General features: G+C 48.0%; 2 non-coding genes across 2 annotated transcripts; both read right to left on the bottom strand.

Moving 5' to 3' along the window:
• Positions 1 to 592: 592 nt before the first annotated feature.
• On the bottom strand, positions 593 to 745 carry LOC115312377. Its single transcript, XR_003917181.2, has one exon. It is a non-coding gene; the product is annotated as a 5.8S ribosomal RNA (ribosomal RNA).
• A 438-nt stretch (positions 746 to 1183) lies between these two features.
• On the bottom strand, positions 1184 to 2999 carry LOC115312393. Its single transcript, XR_003917197.2, has one exon. It is a non-coding gene; the product is annotated as a small subunit ribosomal RNA (ribosomal RNA).
• Between the last annotated feature and the right edge of the window lie 14501 nt (positions 3000 to 17500).

Below are 17500 nucleotides of genomic sequence, written 5' to 3'. Positions count from 1 at the left end.
CACACGCTTTGCATCGCTTTCGATTCGACAAAAAAGAAAGCGCGCAATCCAACGGCATTCCCCTACTGGATGGCTCCAGTATTCATCGGGGACGCGAAGGTCTTAGACTGACGGAAGGCTACGACGCAAAAAACTTTCCTCCCAGAAGCGTTTTTCTTTTTTTTGTGCAAATCAACGCCACGAGATTTACATTTGCCGACGCCGCGTTTCAACGCGCCAACGCCAACTCCGTCCCACGGTTTTTCCACTCGAACAACATCCACGCCAAAGAAAACAGAATCGATCGAAAAGAAACCGTTTCAAATCTCCGTTTCTAACGCACCGACGTCACAGCGCCGTTCAACGTGCGAAAGATTTTTTTTGGTACGGGATTTTCCACAAACGGTATCCATCGAGTTTCGTTTTCCCATGCAGTGTTCGATAAAAACTCGTAGGAGGAGGAGGACTGGTTAAGCGCACGCGTGCAATCGCACCACTCGTGCATTTGCTCAAAGAAAACGCAACGCAAGAAAGCATAAAACTGCGTGCTGCCCACGATCCGACACAGTCAAAACGAGGTAGAAAACAAATTCTCCTCTCTTGATATATGACTCGACCCTCACACAGACGAAGCCACGGGAAGGCCCGAGGCCGCAATGTGCGTTCAAAGAGTAAGTGCTCAGTGTGTCCTGCAATTCACACCAAGTCTCGCAGCTGGCTGCGTTCTTCATCGACCCGAGAACCGAGTGATCCACCGCTTAGAGTCGTGTTTTTGGATTTTTCAATCAGTACGACAAAACACAAGTTGTTGTTTTTTTTTCGCGCCCGGCACATCCCATGCCATCTCGAAAGCGCAAAAAAAAGCTTCTTCTCAAACGCCTCTTCGTTAATCAAAACAAAAGGGCGATCCTCGAGAAGAGACGAAAAAGGGGGCGATGCGCCTTTTGTAACCCGCGGATTGTCCCGGTGCACTTGAAATCTCCTCTCAATCGAGGCAGCAGAGGGCTCCCGCTGGGCGCATCATCGAAAGGAACGGAGGCCACCCAAAGAAAAAAGGCACATCCGAACCACAGTTGTTTTTTTTTTTTTTTTGCCGTCCCGACGGCATCCAAGCTTGGTCGGGATCGGCGCCAGATAAATTCGCACATCGAGTCCATTCCCCGTACAAGAGGAAGAAGACAAAACGATGCCAAATAACATCCGGTAATGATCCTTCCGCAGGTTCACCTACGGAAACCTTGTTACGACTTTTACTTCCTCTAAATGATCAAGTTTGGTCATCTTTCCAACACACCGGCGCAACCGAAAGGCCGCTCCGGGTATCGGTCCGAAGACCTCACTAAATCATTCAATCGGTAGTAGCGACGGGCGGTGTGTACAAAGGGCAGGGACGTAATCAACGCGAGCTTATGACTCGCGCTTACTGGGAATTCCTCGTTCAAGGGGAACAATTGCAAGCCCCTATCCCAATCACGAAGGAGGTTCCACGGGTTACCCAGTCTTTACAGACAGGGATAAAAACACGCTGCTTCCTTCAGTGTAGCGCGCGTGCGGCCCCGGACATCTAAGGGCATCACAGACCTGTTATTGCTCTGTTTCGTGCGGCTAGGAGCCGCTTGTCCCTCTAAGAAGGGTGCAAGGTGCAGAGAACCACGCACCTATTTAATAGGCTAGAGTCTCGTTCGTTATCGGAATTAACCAGACAAATCGCTCCACCAACTAAGAACGGCCATGCACCCCCATCCACCGAATCAAGAAAGAGCTCTCAATCTGTCAATCCTCCCAGTGTCCGGGCCGGGTAAGTTTTCCCGTGTTGAGTCAAATTAAGCCGCAGGCTCCACTCCTGGTGGTGCCCTTCCGTCAATTCCTTTAAGTTTCAGCTTTGCAACCATACTTCCCCCGGAACCCAAATACTTTGGTTTCCCGGAAGCTGCCCGCCGAGTCATTTGAGTAACTCAGGCGGATCGCTGGTTGGCATCGTTTATGGTTAGAACTAGGGCGGTATCTGATCGCCTTCGAACCTCTAACTTTCGTTCTTGATCAATGAAAACATTCTTGGCAAATGCTTTCGCAGTAGTTCGTCTTGCGACGGTCCAAGAATTTCACCTCTAGCACCGCAATACGAATGCCCCCGTCTGTCCCTCTTAATCATTATCCTGTATTCCAAAAACCAACAGAACAGAAACAGGATCTTGTTCTATTATTCCATGCACTGTTATTCAGGCGAATCGCCTGCGTTGAGCACTCTAATTTTTTCAAAGTAAACGCGCCGGCCAAAGCAAGGCACCTGATGAAGGGAACCAAGCCACGACAGGCATGATGTTCAGCACGGGCCGTAACGTGGTGTCCACGCACTTCCCGCCTGTAACTGAGATCCAACTACGAGCTTTTTAACCGCAGCAACTTTAGTATACGCTATTGGAGCTGGAATTACCGCGGCTGCTGGCACCAGACTTGCCCTCCAATGGATCCTCGTTAAAGGATTTAGAGTGTACTCATTTCAATTACGGGGCCTCAAAAGAGTCCCGTATTGTTATTTTTCGTCACTACCTCCCCGTGCCGGGAGTGGGTAATTTGCGCGCCTGCTGCCTTCCTTGGATGTGGTAGCCGTTTCTCAGGCTCCCTCTCCGGAATCGAACCCTGATTCTCCGTTACCCGTAACAACCATGGTAGGCGCATAACCTACCATCGACAGTTGATAAGGCAGACACTTGAAAGAAACGTCGCCGGCTCGTGGCCGTGCGATCAGCACAAAGTTATCCAGAGTCACCACACAAAACGGACCGAAGCCCGATTGATCTTGGTCTAATAAAAGCACCCGTCGCCCCGAGGGGCTTCGGGCTCACTGCATGTATTAGCTCTAGAATTGCCACAGTTATCCAAGTAGGAAGAAACGATCTAAGGAACCATAACTGATTTAATGAGCCATTCGCGGTTTCGCCTTGTTTCGGCATGTACTTAGACATGCATGGCTTAATCTTTGAGACAAGCATATGACTACTGGCAGGATCAACCAGGTAATCTTTTCGTGGTGGGTCGCCCAAAACCCTACCAACGCGCGGACGCGGGGCCACCGTCAGGCGCCCCTTACGAACCGCAAACACACACAACGCTTAGGAATTACTTCGAAATCCAAGAAGAAATGAAGCACGTTCGAGCGCGCAGCCGGAATATCCCCGACCGAGGTCGGTACCGACGCGGCAAGAAGCGCATAAATTTCTTTCTCGTCGTAGCAACAGAAAGTCGTACGCCAAAAAAATCATTGACGACGCCTTCGCAGCGTTGCCGAGCTTTCAGGTCCCGTGAGGACGCGAGGACGCACCCCGGCCTTCGGTCAGAACGCACTCGTCATTTCACACCGTTCGGTTAGCGCGGACGCTCCGAAACACCCTCCTCTCGCATTCGTTTTCAAGACACAGGTGCACCCGAGAACCGACCCCAACGGCAGACGCCAGAGATCGCAGGTACCTTGCTGTAACGACCATGCGGCGGAGGCAGCGGCCGAGACGGCGACGAAAGGCGTCGGCGACGTCGTCAGACGCCGCTCGCACCAATCGAACGCTCGACAGACCCCACCTCCACATAATAGCACCGATAAGTATAAAGAAGATCCTTCAAGAGCATTCTGTACATAGTTTGTGGTTATCAGTTTCGGTGACTGACTGACTGACTGACTGACTTACTGACTTACTGTCTCTCATTTATGTGGCTCCTCGTTATTCAGTATCATTTATTTGTCCTTCTTTCTTTCTTATTTTTTTCCCCTCTCTCTCTCCTTATATATATATATATATATGTATGTATGTATGTTTGTGTGTATATATTGTGAGAGAGACAGGTCGGTCAGATGACGGTTTTTTATCAGAGTCTGATAGCTGCAGAACGTTTCAAAAAAGGTGCCACTAATCAGCTGACGATGCCGATCGCGCCACCCACAGCCAAAAGTGACGACGACGATGTCCGTGGGCAGTGCTACGCAGAAGCGCCCTCACAGTTTTCCCCCGGTTGCGGAAAGGTGGCCACCTGGCCACAGAGGGAAGGAAGGGGTGCCGTTGAGCGGGGAGTGAAAGGTTTGAGTCGGGAGACGTGAATCTGTTCGCGGCTGCGGTAGCGGCGATCGGTGGGTGTTTGTACTGGTTCCACGAGAAAGTTGACAGGAGTTGTTTGAGCGATGACGCGGTAGGGGCCGATGTAATGAGGCAGTAACTTTTCAGAGAGGCCGGGCTTGCGTGTTGGCAACGAGACGAGAACAAGGTCTCCAGGTTGAAAGCTGACGTTCTTGTGGATGGAGTCGTGTCGGGTTTTCCGTTCCTGTTGGTGTTGAACAGTGCGAAGTCGCGCAAGTTGACGGGAGTCTTCAGCACGGGATACGAGGTCATCGAGGAGAGTTGTATGGGGCTCAGTTGGAGTATACTCGAGTACTGTGTCGAGCAGTGATGTCGGTTGTCTTGCGTGGACGAGCTCAAATGGCGAGTACCCAGTTGTACTTTGAATGGCCGTATTATATGCGTATGTTACGAATGGTAAAATTGCATCCCAGTTGGTATGATCTGATGATACGTACGTTGCGATCATGTGCGCAAGGGTACGATGAAAGCGTTCAGTGAGCCCGTTGGTCTGTGGGTGGTAAGCGGATGTTGTTTTGTGGATGACTGCACAAGCAGCTAAGACCTCTTGCACTGTTTGTGACAAGAAGGTACGACCTCTGTCGCTGAGCAGCACGCGGGGTGCTCCATGTCGGAGGAGTAGCTGGTGGACGAAAAAATCCGCAACCTCGGTGGCGGAGCCAGTTGGAAGAGCCGCTGTTTCTGCGTATCGTGTAAGGTGGTCGACAGCGGTTACAACCCATCGTTTTCCATTGACTGTGCGTGGTAGCGGTCCAAACAAGTCAATTCCTACGATCTCGAAAGGTTGTGAAGGGCAGCGGGGTGGCAGTAATTGGCCGGTGGGTGCAGATGTGCGAGACTTATGTTTTTGGCATACGAGACAAGAAGATACATACTTTGTCACCGCGGTGTACATTCCGGGCCAGAAATATCGTTCTCTGACACGACAGTAAGTTTTGAAGAGCCCTAAGTGGCCGGCTGTGGGATCGTCGTGCAGAGATTCAAGGACCAAGGCATGTAAAGTACGAGGAATAACCAAAAGCCAACGATGTCCGTGGGGCGAGTAGTTTCGACGGTACAAAATATCATTTTGAAGCTGATAATGCAAGAGCTGGCGTCGGGAGCGAGCGTTTGTCGTAGGTGAAGGTGCCACTAATCAGCTGACGATGCCGATCGCGCCACCCACAGCCAAAAGTGACGACGACGATGTCCGTGGGCAGTGCTACGCAGAAGCGCCCTCACAATATATATATATATATAAATGTTCTTTTTTTCCTGTGTGCCTCTATATATACATACATACGTACATACATCCTACCCCTATAAAAAAATTATTTCTCGCTTTTTATTAAAAACGTGCTGACCCCTGCTTGACTCTGATTACTTCTTTTCGACTTTCAGTTCATGTTAACATGGTCAACAGAAAGTTTATCGACTTTGTTATTACAAAGTAAACCAATATTTACACGGGGCGTTTCATGCGTTTTGAATTGTGTCAGAGCCGAACAATGAGCGCTATAGTAAGTGAGATTGTCACTGCTTTTAATCCGAATGCTCGCGGTATCGCGCGTGTTTACGGCAGGCTTCATAATAGGCAATTTTCTTTCTTTACACTACTCGTCTTTGCTCACTTCATTGTTTCTACCATTGGTTTCGTTTGGAAGGCCCCGCCACTTAGTTTCCGACAAAGTCCTCTCAAGGAACGAAGTGAGAAGCACGGGATTAACAAAAGAAAAAGATGCGTGTTTTCTAGCGGTTACCCGTGTCGCTTTGCGACACGGGCTTTCTGGCGCTTTCAACTGGGCGAGAGCCGAACAATTTACCCTACTGCACTTGCGACGGGCAGCGCTTTCAAACGGAATACTGGAAATCTCGCTTACTTTTCTGGCAAGTTTGATAGGAGACAAATATTATTCTTTTCACGCGAATTGTTCGCTCTATTTCTAATCTCTCTCTTCCGTGTCCTTGGCATGGAACGCCCGCTTCGTCTCCCACAAAGTACTTCCGAGGAATCAAGTACAAATCACGCGACTTTAAAATGTGCGTGTTTTCTAGCGGTTACCCGTGTCGCGAGGCGACACGGGCTTTCTGGCGCTTTCAACTGGGCGAGAGCCGAACAATTTACCCTACTGCACTTGCGACGGGCAGCGCTTTCAAACGGAATACTGGAAATCTCGCTTACTTTTCTGGCAAGTTTGATAGGAGACAAATATTATTCTTTTCACGCGAATTGTTCGCTCTATTTCTAATCTCTCTCTTCCGTGTCCTTGGCATGGAACGCCCGCTTCGTCTCCCACAAAGTACTTCCGAGGAATCAAGTACAAATCACGCGACTTTAAAATGTGCGTGTTTTCTAGCGGTTACCCGTGTCGCGAGGCGACACGGGCTTTCTGGCGCTTTCAACTGGGCGAGAGCCGAACAATTTACCCTACTGCACTTGCGACGGGCAGCGCTTTCAAACGGAATACTGGAAATCTCGCTTACTTTTCTGGCAAGTTTGATAGGAGACAAATATTATTCTTTTCACGCGAATTGTTCGCTCTATTTCTAATCTCTCTCTTCCGTGTCCTTGGCATGGAACGCCCGCTTCGTCTCCCACAAAGTACTTCCGAGGAATCAAGTGCAAATCACGCGACTTTAAAATGTGCGTGTTTTCTAGCGGTTACCCGTGTCGCGAGGCGACACGGGCTTTCTGGCGCTTTCAACTGGGCGAGAGCCGAACACTGTACACTACTGCACTTGCGACGGGCAGCGCTTTCAAACGGAATACTGGAAATCTCGCTTACTTTTCTGCCAAGTTTGATAGGAGACAAATATTATTCTTTTCACGCGAATTGTTCGCTCTATTTCTAATCTCTCTCTTCCGTGTCCTTGGCATGGAACGCCCGCTTCGTCTCCCACAAAGTACTTCCGAGGAATCAAGTGCAAATCACGCGACTTTAAAATGTGCGTGTTTTCTAGCGGTTACCCGTGTCGCGAGGCGACACGGGCTTTCTGGCGCTTTCAACTGGGCGAGAGCCGAACACTGTACACTACTGCACTTGCGACGGGCAGCGCTTTCAAACGGAATACTGGAAATCTCGCTTACTTTTCTGGCAAGTTTGATAGGAGACAAATATTATTCTTTTCACGCGAATTGTTCGCTCTATTTCTAATCTCTCTCTTCCGTGTCCTTGGCATGGAACGCCCGCTTCGTCTCCCACAAAGTACTTCCGAGGAATCAAGTGCAAATCACGCGACTTTAAAATGTGCGTGTTTTCTAGCGGTTACCCGTGTCGCGAGGCGACACGGGCTTTCTGGCGCTTTCAACTGGGCGAGAGCCGAACACTGTACACTACTGCACTTGCGACGGGCAGCGCTTTCAAACGGAATACTGGAAATCTCGCTTACTTTTCTGGCAAGTTTGATAGGAGACAAATATTATTCTTTTCACGCGAATTGTTCGCTCTATTTCTAATCTCTCTCTTCCGTGTCCTTGGCATGGAACGCCCGCTTCGTCTCCCACAAAGTACTTCCGAGGAATCAAGTGCAAATCACGCGACTTTAAAATGTGCGTGTTTTCTAGCGGTTACCCGTGTCGCGAGGCGACACGGGCTTTCTGGCGCTTTCAACTGGGCGAGAGCCGAACACTGTACACTACTGCACTTGCGACGGGCAGCGCTTTCAAACGGAATACTGGAAATCTCGCTTACTTTTCTGCCAAGTTTGATAGGAGACAAATATTATTCTTTTCACGCGAATTGTTCGCTCTATTTCTAATCTCTCTCTTCCGTGTCCTTGGCATGGAACGCCCGCTTCGTCTCCCACAAAGTACTTCCGAGGAATCAAGTGCAAATCACGCGACTTTAAAATGTGCGTGTTTTCTAGCGGTTACCCGTGTCGCGAGGCGACACGGGCTTTCTGGCGCTTTCAACTGGGCGAGAGCCGAACACTGTACACTACTGCACTTGCGACGGGCAGCGCTTTCAAACGGAATACTGGAAATCTCGCTTACTTTTCTGCCAAGTTTGATAGGAGACAAATATTATTCTTTTCACGCGAATTGTTCGCTCTATTTCTAATCTCTCTCTTCCGTGTCCTTGGCATGGAACGCCCGCTTCGTCTCCCACAAAGTACTTCCGAGGAATCAAGTGCAAATCACGCGACTTTAAAATGTGCGTGTTTTCTAGCGGTTACCCGTGTCGCGAGGCGACACGGGCTTTCTGGCGCTTTCAACTGGGCGAGAGCCGAACACTGTACACTACTGCACTTGCGACGGGCAGCGCTTTCAAACGGAATACTGGAAATCTCGCTTACTTTTCTGCCAAGTTTGATAGGAGACAAATATTATTCTTTTCACGCGAATTGTTCGCTCTATTTCTAATCTCTCTCTTCCGTGTCCTTGGCATGGAACGCCCGCTTCGTCTCCCACAAAGTACTTCCGAGGAATCAAGTGCAAATCACGCGACTTTAAAATGTGCGTGTTTTCTAGCGGTTACCCGTGTCGCGAGGCGACACGGGCTTTCTGGCGCTTTCAACTGGGCGAGAGCCGAACAATTTACCCTACTGCACTTGCGACGGGCAGCGCTTTCAAACGGAATACTGGAAATCTCGCTTACTTTTCTGGCAAGTTTGATAGGAGACAAATATTATTCTTTTCACGCGAATTGTTCGCTCTATTTCTAATCTCTCTCTTCCGTGTCCTTGGCATGGAACGCCCGCTTCGTCTCCCACAAAGTACTTCCGAGGAATCAAGTGCAAATCACGCGACTTTAAAATGTGCGTGTTTTCTAGCGGTTACCCGTGTCGCGAGGCGACACGGGCTTTCTGGCGCTTTCAACTGGGCGAGAGCCGAACACTGTACACTACTGCACTTGCGACGGGCAGCGCTTTCAAACGGAATACTGGAAATCTCGCTTACTTTTCTGGCAAGTTTGATAGGAGACAAATTTTATTCTTTTCACGCGAATTGTTCGCTCTATTTCTAATCTCTCTCTTCCGTGTCCTTGGCATGGAACGCCCGCTTCGTCTCCCACAAAGTACTTCCGAGGAATCAAGTGCAAATCACGCGACTTTAAAATGTGCGTGTTTTCTAGCGGTTACCCGTGTCGCGAGGCGACACGGGCTTTCTGGCGCTTTCAACTGGGCGAGAGCCGAACACTGTACACTACTGCACTTGCGACGGGCAGCGCTTTCAAACGGAATACTGGAAATCTCGCTTACTTTTCTGGCAAGTTTGATAGGAGACAAATTTTATTCTTTTCACGCGAATTGTTCGCTCTATTTCTAATCTCTCTCTTCCGTGTCCTTGGCATGGAACGCCCGCCTCGTCTCCCACAAAGTACTTCCGAGGAATCAAGTGCAAATCACGCGACTTTAAAATGTGCGTGTTTTCTAGCGGTTACCCGTGTCGCGAGGCGACACGGGCTTTCTGGCGCTTTCAACTGGGCGAGAGCCGAACAATTTACCCTACTGCACTTGCGACGGGCAGCGCTTTCAAACGGAATACTGGAAATCTCGCTTACTTTTCTGGCAAGTTTGATAGGAGACAAATTTTATTCTTTTCACGCGAATTGTTCGCTCTATTTCTAATCTCTCTCTTCCGTGTCCTTGGCATGGAACGCCCGCCTCGTCTCCCACAAAGTACTTCCGAGGAATCAAGTGCAAATCACGCGACTTTAAAATGTGCGTGTTTTCTAGCGGTTACCCGTGTCGCGAGGCGACACGGGCTTTCTGGCGCTTTCAACTGGGCGAGAGCCGAACACTGTACACTACTGCACTTGCGACGGGCAGCGCTTTCAAACGGAATACTGGAAATCTCGCTTACTTTTCTGGCAAGTTTGATAGGAGACAAATATTATTCTTTTCACGCGAATTGTTCGCTCTATTTCTAATCTCTCTCTTCCGTGTCCTTGGCATGGAACGCCCGCTTCGTCTCCCACAAAGTACTTCCGAGGAATCAAGTGCAAATCACGCGACTTTAAAATGTGCGTGTTTTCTAGCGGTTACCCGTGTCGCGAGGCGACACGGGCTTTCTGGCGCTTTCAACTGGGCGAGAGCCGAACAATTTACCCTACTGCACTTGCGACGGGCAGCGCTTTCAAACGGAATACTGGAAATCTCGCTTACTTTTCTGGCAAGTTTGATAGGAGACAAATTTTATTCTTTTCACGCGAATTGTTCGCTCTATTTCTAATCTCTCTCTTCCGTGTCCTTGGCATGGAACGCCCGCTTCGTCTCCCACAAAGTACTTCCGAGGAATCAAGTGCAAATCACGCGACTTTAAAATGTGCGTGTTTTCTAGCGGTTACCCGTGTCGCGAGGCGACACGGGCTTTCTGGCGCTTTCAACTGGGCGAGAGCCGAACACTGTACACTACTGCACTTGCGACGGGCAGCGCTTTCAAACGGAATACTGGAAATCTCGCTTACTTTTCTGGCAAGTTTGATAGGAGACAAATTTTATTCTTTTCACGCGAATTGTTCGCTCTATTTCTAATCTCTCTCTTCCGTGTCCTTGGCATGGAACGCCCGCTTCGTCTCCCACAAAGTACTTCCGAGGAATCAAGTGCAAATCACGCGACTTTAAAATGTGCGTGTTTTCTAGCGGTTACCCGTGTCGCGAGGCGACACGGGCTTTCTGGCGCTTTCAACTGGGCGAGAGCCGAACACTGTACACTACTGCACTTGCGACGGGCAGCGCTTTCAAACGGAATACTGGAAATCTCGCTTACTTTTCTGGCAAGTTTGATAGGAGACAAATTTTATTCTTTTCACGCGAATTGTTCGCTCTATTTCTAATCTCTCTCTTCCGTGTCCTTGGCATGGAACGCCCGCCTCGTCTCCCACAAAGTACTTCCGAGGAATCAAGTGCAAATCACGCGACTTTAAAATGTGCGTGTTTTCTAGCGGTTACCCGTGTCGCGAGGCGACACGGGCTTTCTGGCGCTTTCAACTGGGCGAGAGCCGAACAATTTACCCTACTGCACTTGCGACGGGCAGCGCTTTCAAACGGAATACTGGAAATCTCGCTTACTTTTCTGGCAAGTTTGATAGGAGACAAATTTTATTCTTTTCACGCGAATTGTTCGCTCTATTTCTAATCTCTCTCTTCCGTGTCCTTGGCATGGAACGCCCGCTTCGTCTCCCACAAAGTACTTCCGAGGAATCAAGTGCAAATCACGCGACTTTAAAATGTGCGTGTTTTCTAGCGGTTACCCGTGTCGCGAGGCGACACGGGCTTTCTGGCGCTTTCAACTGGGCGAGAGCCGAACACTGTACACTACTGCACTTGCGACGGGCAGCGCTTTCAAACGGAATACTGGAAATCTCGCTTACTTTTCTGGCAAGTTTGATAGGAGACAAATTTTATTCTTTTCACGCGAATTGTTCGCTCTATTTCTAATCTCTCTCTTCCGTGTCCTTGGCATGGAACGCCCGCTTCGTCTCCCACAAAGTACTTCCGAGGAATCAAGTGCAAATCACGCGACTTTAAAATGTGCGTGTTTTCTAGCGGTTACCCGTGTCGCGAGGCGACACGGGCTTTCTGGCGCTTTCAACTGGGCGAGAGCCGAACACTGTACACTACTGCACTTGCGACGGGCAGCGCTTTCAAACGGAATACTGGAAATCTCGCTTACTTTTCTGGCAAGTTTGATAGGAGACAAATTTTATTCTTTTCACGCGAATTGTTCGCTCTATTTCTAATCTCTCTCTTCCGTGTCCTTGGCATGGAACGCCCGCCTCGTCTCCCACAAAGTACTTCCGAGGAATCAAGTGCAAATCACGCGACTTTAAAATGTGCGTGTTTTCTAGCGGTTACCCGTGTCGCGAGGCGACACGGGCTTTCTGGCGCTTTCAACTGGGCGAGAGCCGAACAATTTACCCTACTGCACTTGCGACGGGCAGCGCTTTCAAACGGAATACTGGAAATCTCGCTTACTTTTCTGGCAAGTTTGATAGGAGACAAATTTTATTCTTTTCACGCGAATTGTTCGCTCTATTTCTAATCTCTCTCTTCCGTGTCCTTGGCATGGAACGCCCGCCTCGTCTCCCACAAAGTACTTCCGAGGAATCAAGTGCAAATCACGCGACTTTAAAATGTGCGTGTTTTCTAGCGGTTACCCGTGTCGCGAGGCGACACGGGCTTTCTGGCGCTTTCAACTGGGCGAGAGCCGAACACTGTACACTACTGCACTTGCGACGGGCAGCGCTTTCAAACGGAATACTGGAAATCTCGCTTACTTTTCTGGCAAGTTTGATAGGAGACAAATATTATTCTTTTCACGCGAATTGTTCGCTCTATTTCTAATCTCTCTCTTCCGTGTCCTTGGCATGGAACGCCCGCTTCGTCTCCCACAAAGTACTTCCGAGGAATCAAGTGCAAATCACGCGACTTTAAAATGTGCGTGTTTTCTAGCGGTTACCCGTGTCGCGAGGCGACACGGGCTTTCTGGCGCTTTCAACTGGGCGAGAGCCGAACAATTTACCCTACTGCACTTGCGACGGGCAGCGCTTTCAAACGGAATACTGGAAATCTCGCTTACTTTTCTGGCAAGTTTGATAGGAGACAAATTTTATTCTTTTCACGCGAATTGTTCGCTCTATTTCTAATCTCTCTCTTCCGTGTCCTTGGCATGGAACGCCCGCTTCGTCTCCCACAAAGTACTTCCGAGGAATCAAGTGCAAATCACGCGACTTTAAAATGTGCGTGTTTTCTAGCGGTTACCCGTGTCGCGAGGCGACACGGGCTTTCTGGCGCTTTCAACTGGGCGAGAGCCGAACAATTTACCCTACTGCACTTGCGACGGGCAGCGCTTTCAAACGGAATACTGGAAATCTCGCTTACTTTTCTGGCAAGTTTGATAGGAGACAAATTTTATTCTTTTCACGCGAATTGTTCGCTCTATTTCTAATCTCTCTCTTCCGTGTCCTTGGCATGGAACGCCCGCTTCGTCTCCCACAAAGTACTTCCGAGGAATCAAGTGCAAATCACGCGACTTTAAAATGTGCGTGTTTTCTAGCGGTTACCCGTGTCGCGAGGCGACACGGGCTTTCTGGCGCTTTCAACTGGGCGAGAGCCGAACAATTTACCCTACTGCACTTGCGACGGGCAGCGCTTTCAAACGGAATACTGGAAATCTCGCTTACTTTTCTGGCAAGTTTGATAGGAGACAAATTTTATTCTTTTCACGCGAATTGTTCGCTCTATTTCTAATCTCTCTCTTCCGTGTCCTTGGCATGGAACGCCCGCTTCGTCTCCCACAAAGTACTTCCGAGGAATCAAGTGCAAATCACGCGACTTTAAAATGTGCGTGTTTTCTAGCGGTTACCCGTGTCGCGAGGCGACACGGGCTTTCTGGCGCTTTCAACTGGGCGAGAGCCGAACAATTTACCCTACTGCACTTGCGACGGGCAGCGCTTTCAAACGGAATACTGGAAATCTCGCTTACTTTTCTGGCAAGTTTGATAGGAGACAAATATTATTCTTTTCACGCGAATTGTTCGCTCTATTTCTAATCTCTCTCTTCCGTGTCCTTGGCATGGAACGCCCGCTTCGTCTCCCACAAAGTACTTCCGAGGAATCAAGTGCAAATCACGCGACTTTAAAATGTGCGTGTTTTCTAGCGGTTACCCGTGTCGCGAGGCGACACGGGCTTTCTGGCGCTTTCAACTGGGCGAGAGCCGAACAATTTACCCTACTGCACTTGCGACGGGCAGCGCTTTCAAACGGAATACTGGAAATCTCGCTTACTTTTCTGGCAAGTTTGATAGGAGACAAATTTTATTCTTTTCACGCGAATTGTTCGCTCTATTTCTAATCTCTCTCTTCCGTGTCCTTGGCATGGAACGCCCGCTTCGTCTCCCACAAAGTACTTCCGAGGAATCAAGTGCAAATCACGCGACTTTAAAATGTGCGTGTTTTCTAGCGGTTACCCGTGTCGCGAGGCGACACGGGCTTTCTGGCGCTTTCAACTGGGCGAGAGCCGAACAATTTACCCTACTGCACTTGCGACGGGCAGCGCTTTCAAACGGAATACTGGAAATCTCGCTTACTTTTCTGGCAAGTTTGATAGGAGACAAATTTTATTCTTTTCACGCGAATTGTTCGCTCTATTTCTAATCTCTCTCTTCCGTGTCCTTGGCATGGAACGCCCGCTTCGTCTCCCACAAAGTACTTCCGAGGAATCAAGTGCAAATCACGCGACTTTAAAATGTGCGTGTTTTCTAGCGGTTACCCGTGTCGCGAGGCGACACGGGCTTTCTGGCGCTTTCAACTGGGCGAGAGCCGAACACTGTACACTACTGCACTTGCGACGGGCAGCGCTTTCAAACGGAATACTGGAAATCTCGCTTACTTTTCTGGCAAGTTTGATAGGAGACAAATATTATTCTTTTCACGCGAATTGTTCGCTCTATTTCTAATCTCTCTCTTCCGTGTCCTTGGCATGGAACGCCCGCTTCGTCTCCCACAAAGTACTTCCGAGGAATCAAGTGCAAATCACGCGACTTTAAAATGTGCGTGTTTTCTAGCGGTTACCCGTGTCGCGAGGCGACACGGGCTTTCTGGCGCTTTCAACTGGGCGAGAGCCGAACACTGTACACTACTGCACTTGCCATGGACAACGCTTTCAAACGGAATACTGGAGATGTCGCGTGCTTTACTGCCAAGCTCAATAAGAGACGAATTTCTTTCTTTTCACGGGAATTATTTCCTCTATTTCTAATCTCGCTCTTTCGTTTCATTGGGAAGGAACGCGCGCTTAGTTAGCCGCAAAGCAGTCTGAATTAATCACGTCCAAAGTACAGAATTTTACAATATATAGTGTTTTTACCGGTTGACCGCGTCAGAAAGCGTACCTTTCCGACGAGGTATGTGTCGCTTTGACGTGAGCTGGAGCAACGCGATTTGGGCTAGTGCACGCGAGATTGGCAGCGCTTCCAATTCCAGTACTGTAGATATTGCGTGCATTTTTTACACGCTTGAGGATGTGGGATTTTCTTTCTTGTGACGTGACCCGTTTGTCAAATTGTGTCTCGCTTTTTGGTATCGTTTAAGAAGCCCGTCCGCTTACAATCCTAAAAAAGAAAAAAAAAAAAAAAGAAATTAGTAAAGAAAGACGCTCACTTTTTTGTTGCTCTTTCTTTTATTATCTGCGCAGGATTTTAATTTGTGTAAGTTTTGTTTACCGTCCCGACTACGTAGGCGTTCGTACATGCCCGTCCTCGCGCCTCGAATTGTGTGCGAGCGAAATCAATCTCCCCAAGCTAGCTTCAGAAATTGCTCGAAAATCGAACGTGAGGAAAGCCAGAGATACGTGGTTTTCACAGGTCGTGCAAGATTAATCCATAAAGTGCGATATTGGTATATATATATATATATATATATATACATACATACATACACATACATGATTTCTGCGACAAATAGGAAGACAAAAAGACCATGTTCAAGCATAATATAGGAACATTGACACTTTGCACACACAAGGGAGGTCAAATGGCAGGTTTTTCTTCCTTGTGCAGGAAACTTTATTGCAATGTCAGAAGGGAAGTTCCACTCTAGAATTGTGCGCTCAATAAAGGAGGAAAGGAAATGCACTTGAAAACCTTCACAGTTCAAGTAAGAAAACATTTCGAAACGACAGTTTGTTTTCTTGCAGGGAGGAGAAGAGGGGAGAGAGGGAGGGAGGGAGCGAGGGAGGGAGGGAGGGAGGGAAGGAAGGAAGGAAGGAAGGGGGGGGGGGTGCCATGCACGGTGAAGACCAGAGTGTCGAACCGAAAACCGAAGCGAACGAAAAACCGGAACCGAGGAGTTAGTTTCAGCCGAACCGAAACTGACCCGCCAACTTGGAACTGTACGGAAGAAAATATAACTGTCTATTAGTCTGACGATGAATACAAGTACAAGGGTGTACGGCAGGGATAGCTGAAAAAAAAAAAAAAAAGGCTCTATGGACTTAGAGCGGCAGCCCAAAGTCGATGACGACGAAAAGAAAGCACACAGTTTCGGAAAACAGGCGGTAAGAAAGCGACAAATTAAGTAGCCGTCATGTCGAGTTGATTGCTTAGCTCTATTTAAGATGAAGGAAAAAAAAAAGTAGCACAATTGATGCTTACTTGCTAAATTGAATCAACCATTATCTTGTAAAGAAAAAAAACCTCAAATGCCAATCACCTGTATTTTAGGCGACCCAACAGACTGATAACTTTTAAATTCAGGCTAAAATATAACACAAAAAAAAAACAAGGAAAGACAGATATGTATGTAGCTTGTCATTTACTGCTCCATCAAATTTAAATAAAGCAATTTATTTCTCGGCACCTGAAAATAAGCGAACCCTACAAATGAATGGAAAGATACCCGTTTGCACTCTTGAAATAGTGCCTATTACGAAAAGAAGCACCAGGTAAATATAATATCACTTTAGCTTCTTCTTTTTCTTTTTAATACGGTACGCTGTTGGTTCATCTTAGTAAAATATATCAAATAGCGCAAAAAAGACGAGGACAAGGAGTATACAGGACAGGCACTCACTTTCAACTAGTTTTATCCAGGAAAAGTAAACATACATATATAGCTTTTATTCACGATAAGTGCCGAGGGCAGCCGAGAAGGCGGCAATAGCCCCGGATGGTTTGATCGTGCTGGGAGACACCAGCATCCCAGCTCAAATATCTTCTACCCTTAAGAATATGTGCTGCTTTGCCTGTCGTGTGTATATACATGTTCACTTTCCTGAATGAAACTAGTTCAACATCAGCGCCTGTCCTGTATACCTCTTGTTCTTCTATTTGTTGTGCTATTTTAATGTCCTACATTACTTTTGTGCTCCCGCAAATCGAAGCAAACCAATAAAAAATTCGGTTCGACACTCTGGTGGAAACTAAAAGCTTAGAAAGAAAGAGGAAAAAAAGAAAAAGGGAAACATTTCTACAATAATGATAAGCAGGAGGAGGAGGAGGAGGAGAACAAGAAGGCTAATAATGTGGAAAAAAAAGACACGACCCAAATAAATCAATACAAAGGATGGTATAAGTCATGCATACTTACCACATGTAAAATTAATTAAAAAAAAAAATTAGAAAAAAAAATGTGTATATATATATATATATATTTTTTTTTTCTTTTATCCAGAGGCTTTGGCGCACGCACAGCACTGCACTGCACTGCACTGCACTGCACTGCACTGCACAACACAACACAACGAGAGACTTTCCACAAACACACCACTGCGTACGAGGACACGACCACGTAGAGCTGCACAAAAACAAGCGCCGTAACTTAATAAAAAAAAAATAAAAAAATCCTTTCACTGGACGGACGGCACAAGAACGGAAACTGCTCAAAGAGCACACACACACACGACACATATTAATGAATTAATAAGGGGCACAAGTAGAACCTAGTTGGGCGATACGTAGGACACGGCACCC

This window comes from Ixodes scapularis, unplaced genomic scaffold, assembly GCF_016920785.2.
Source record: "Ixodes scapularis isolate PalLabHiFi unplaced genomic scaffold, ASM1692078v2 ptg000802l_1__unscaffolded, whole genome shotgun sequence".
In the NCBI taxonomy this organism is placed as follows: Eukaryota; Metazoa; Arthropoda; class Arachnida; order Ixodida; family Ixodidae; genus Ixodes; species Ixodes scapularis.
This window is presented reverse-complemented; position numbering and strand designations above follow the sequence as displayed.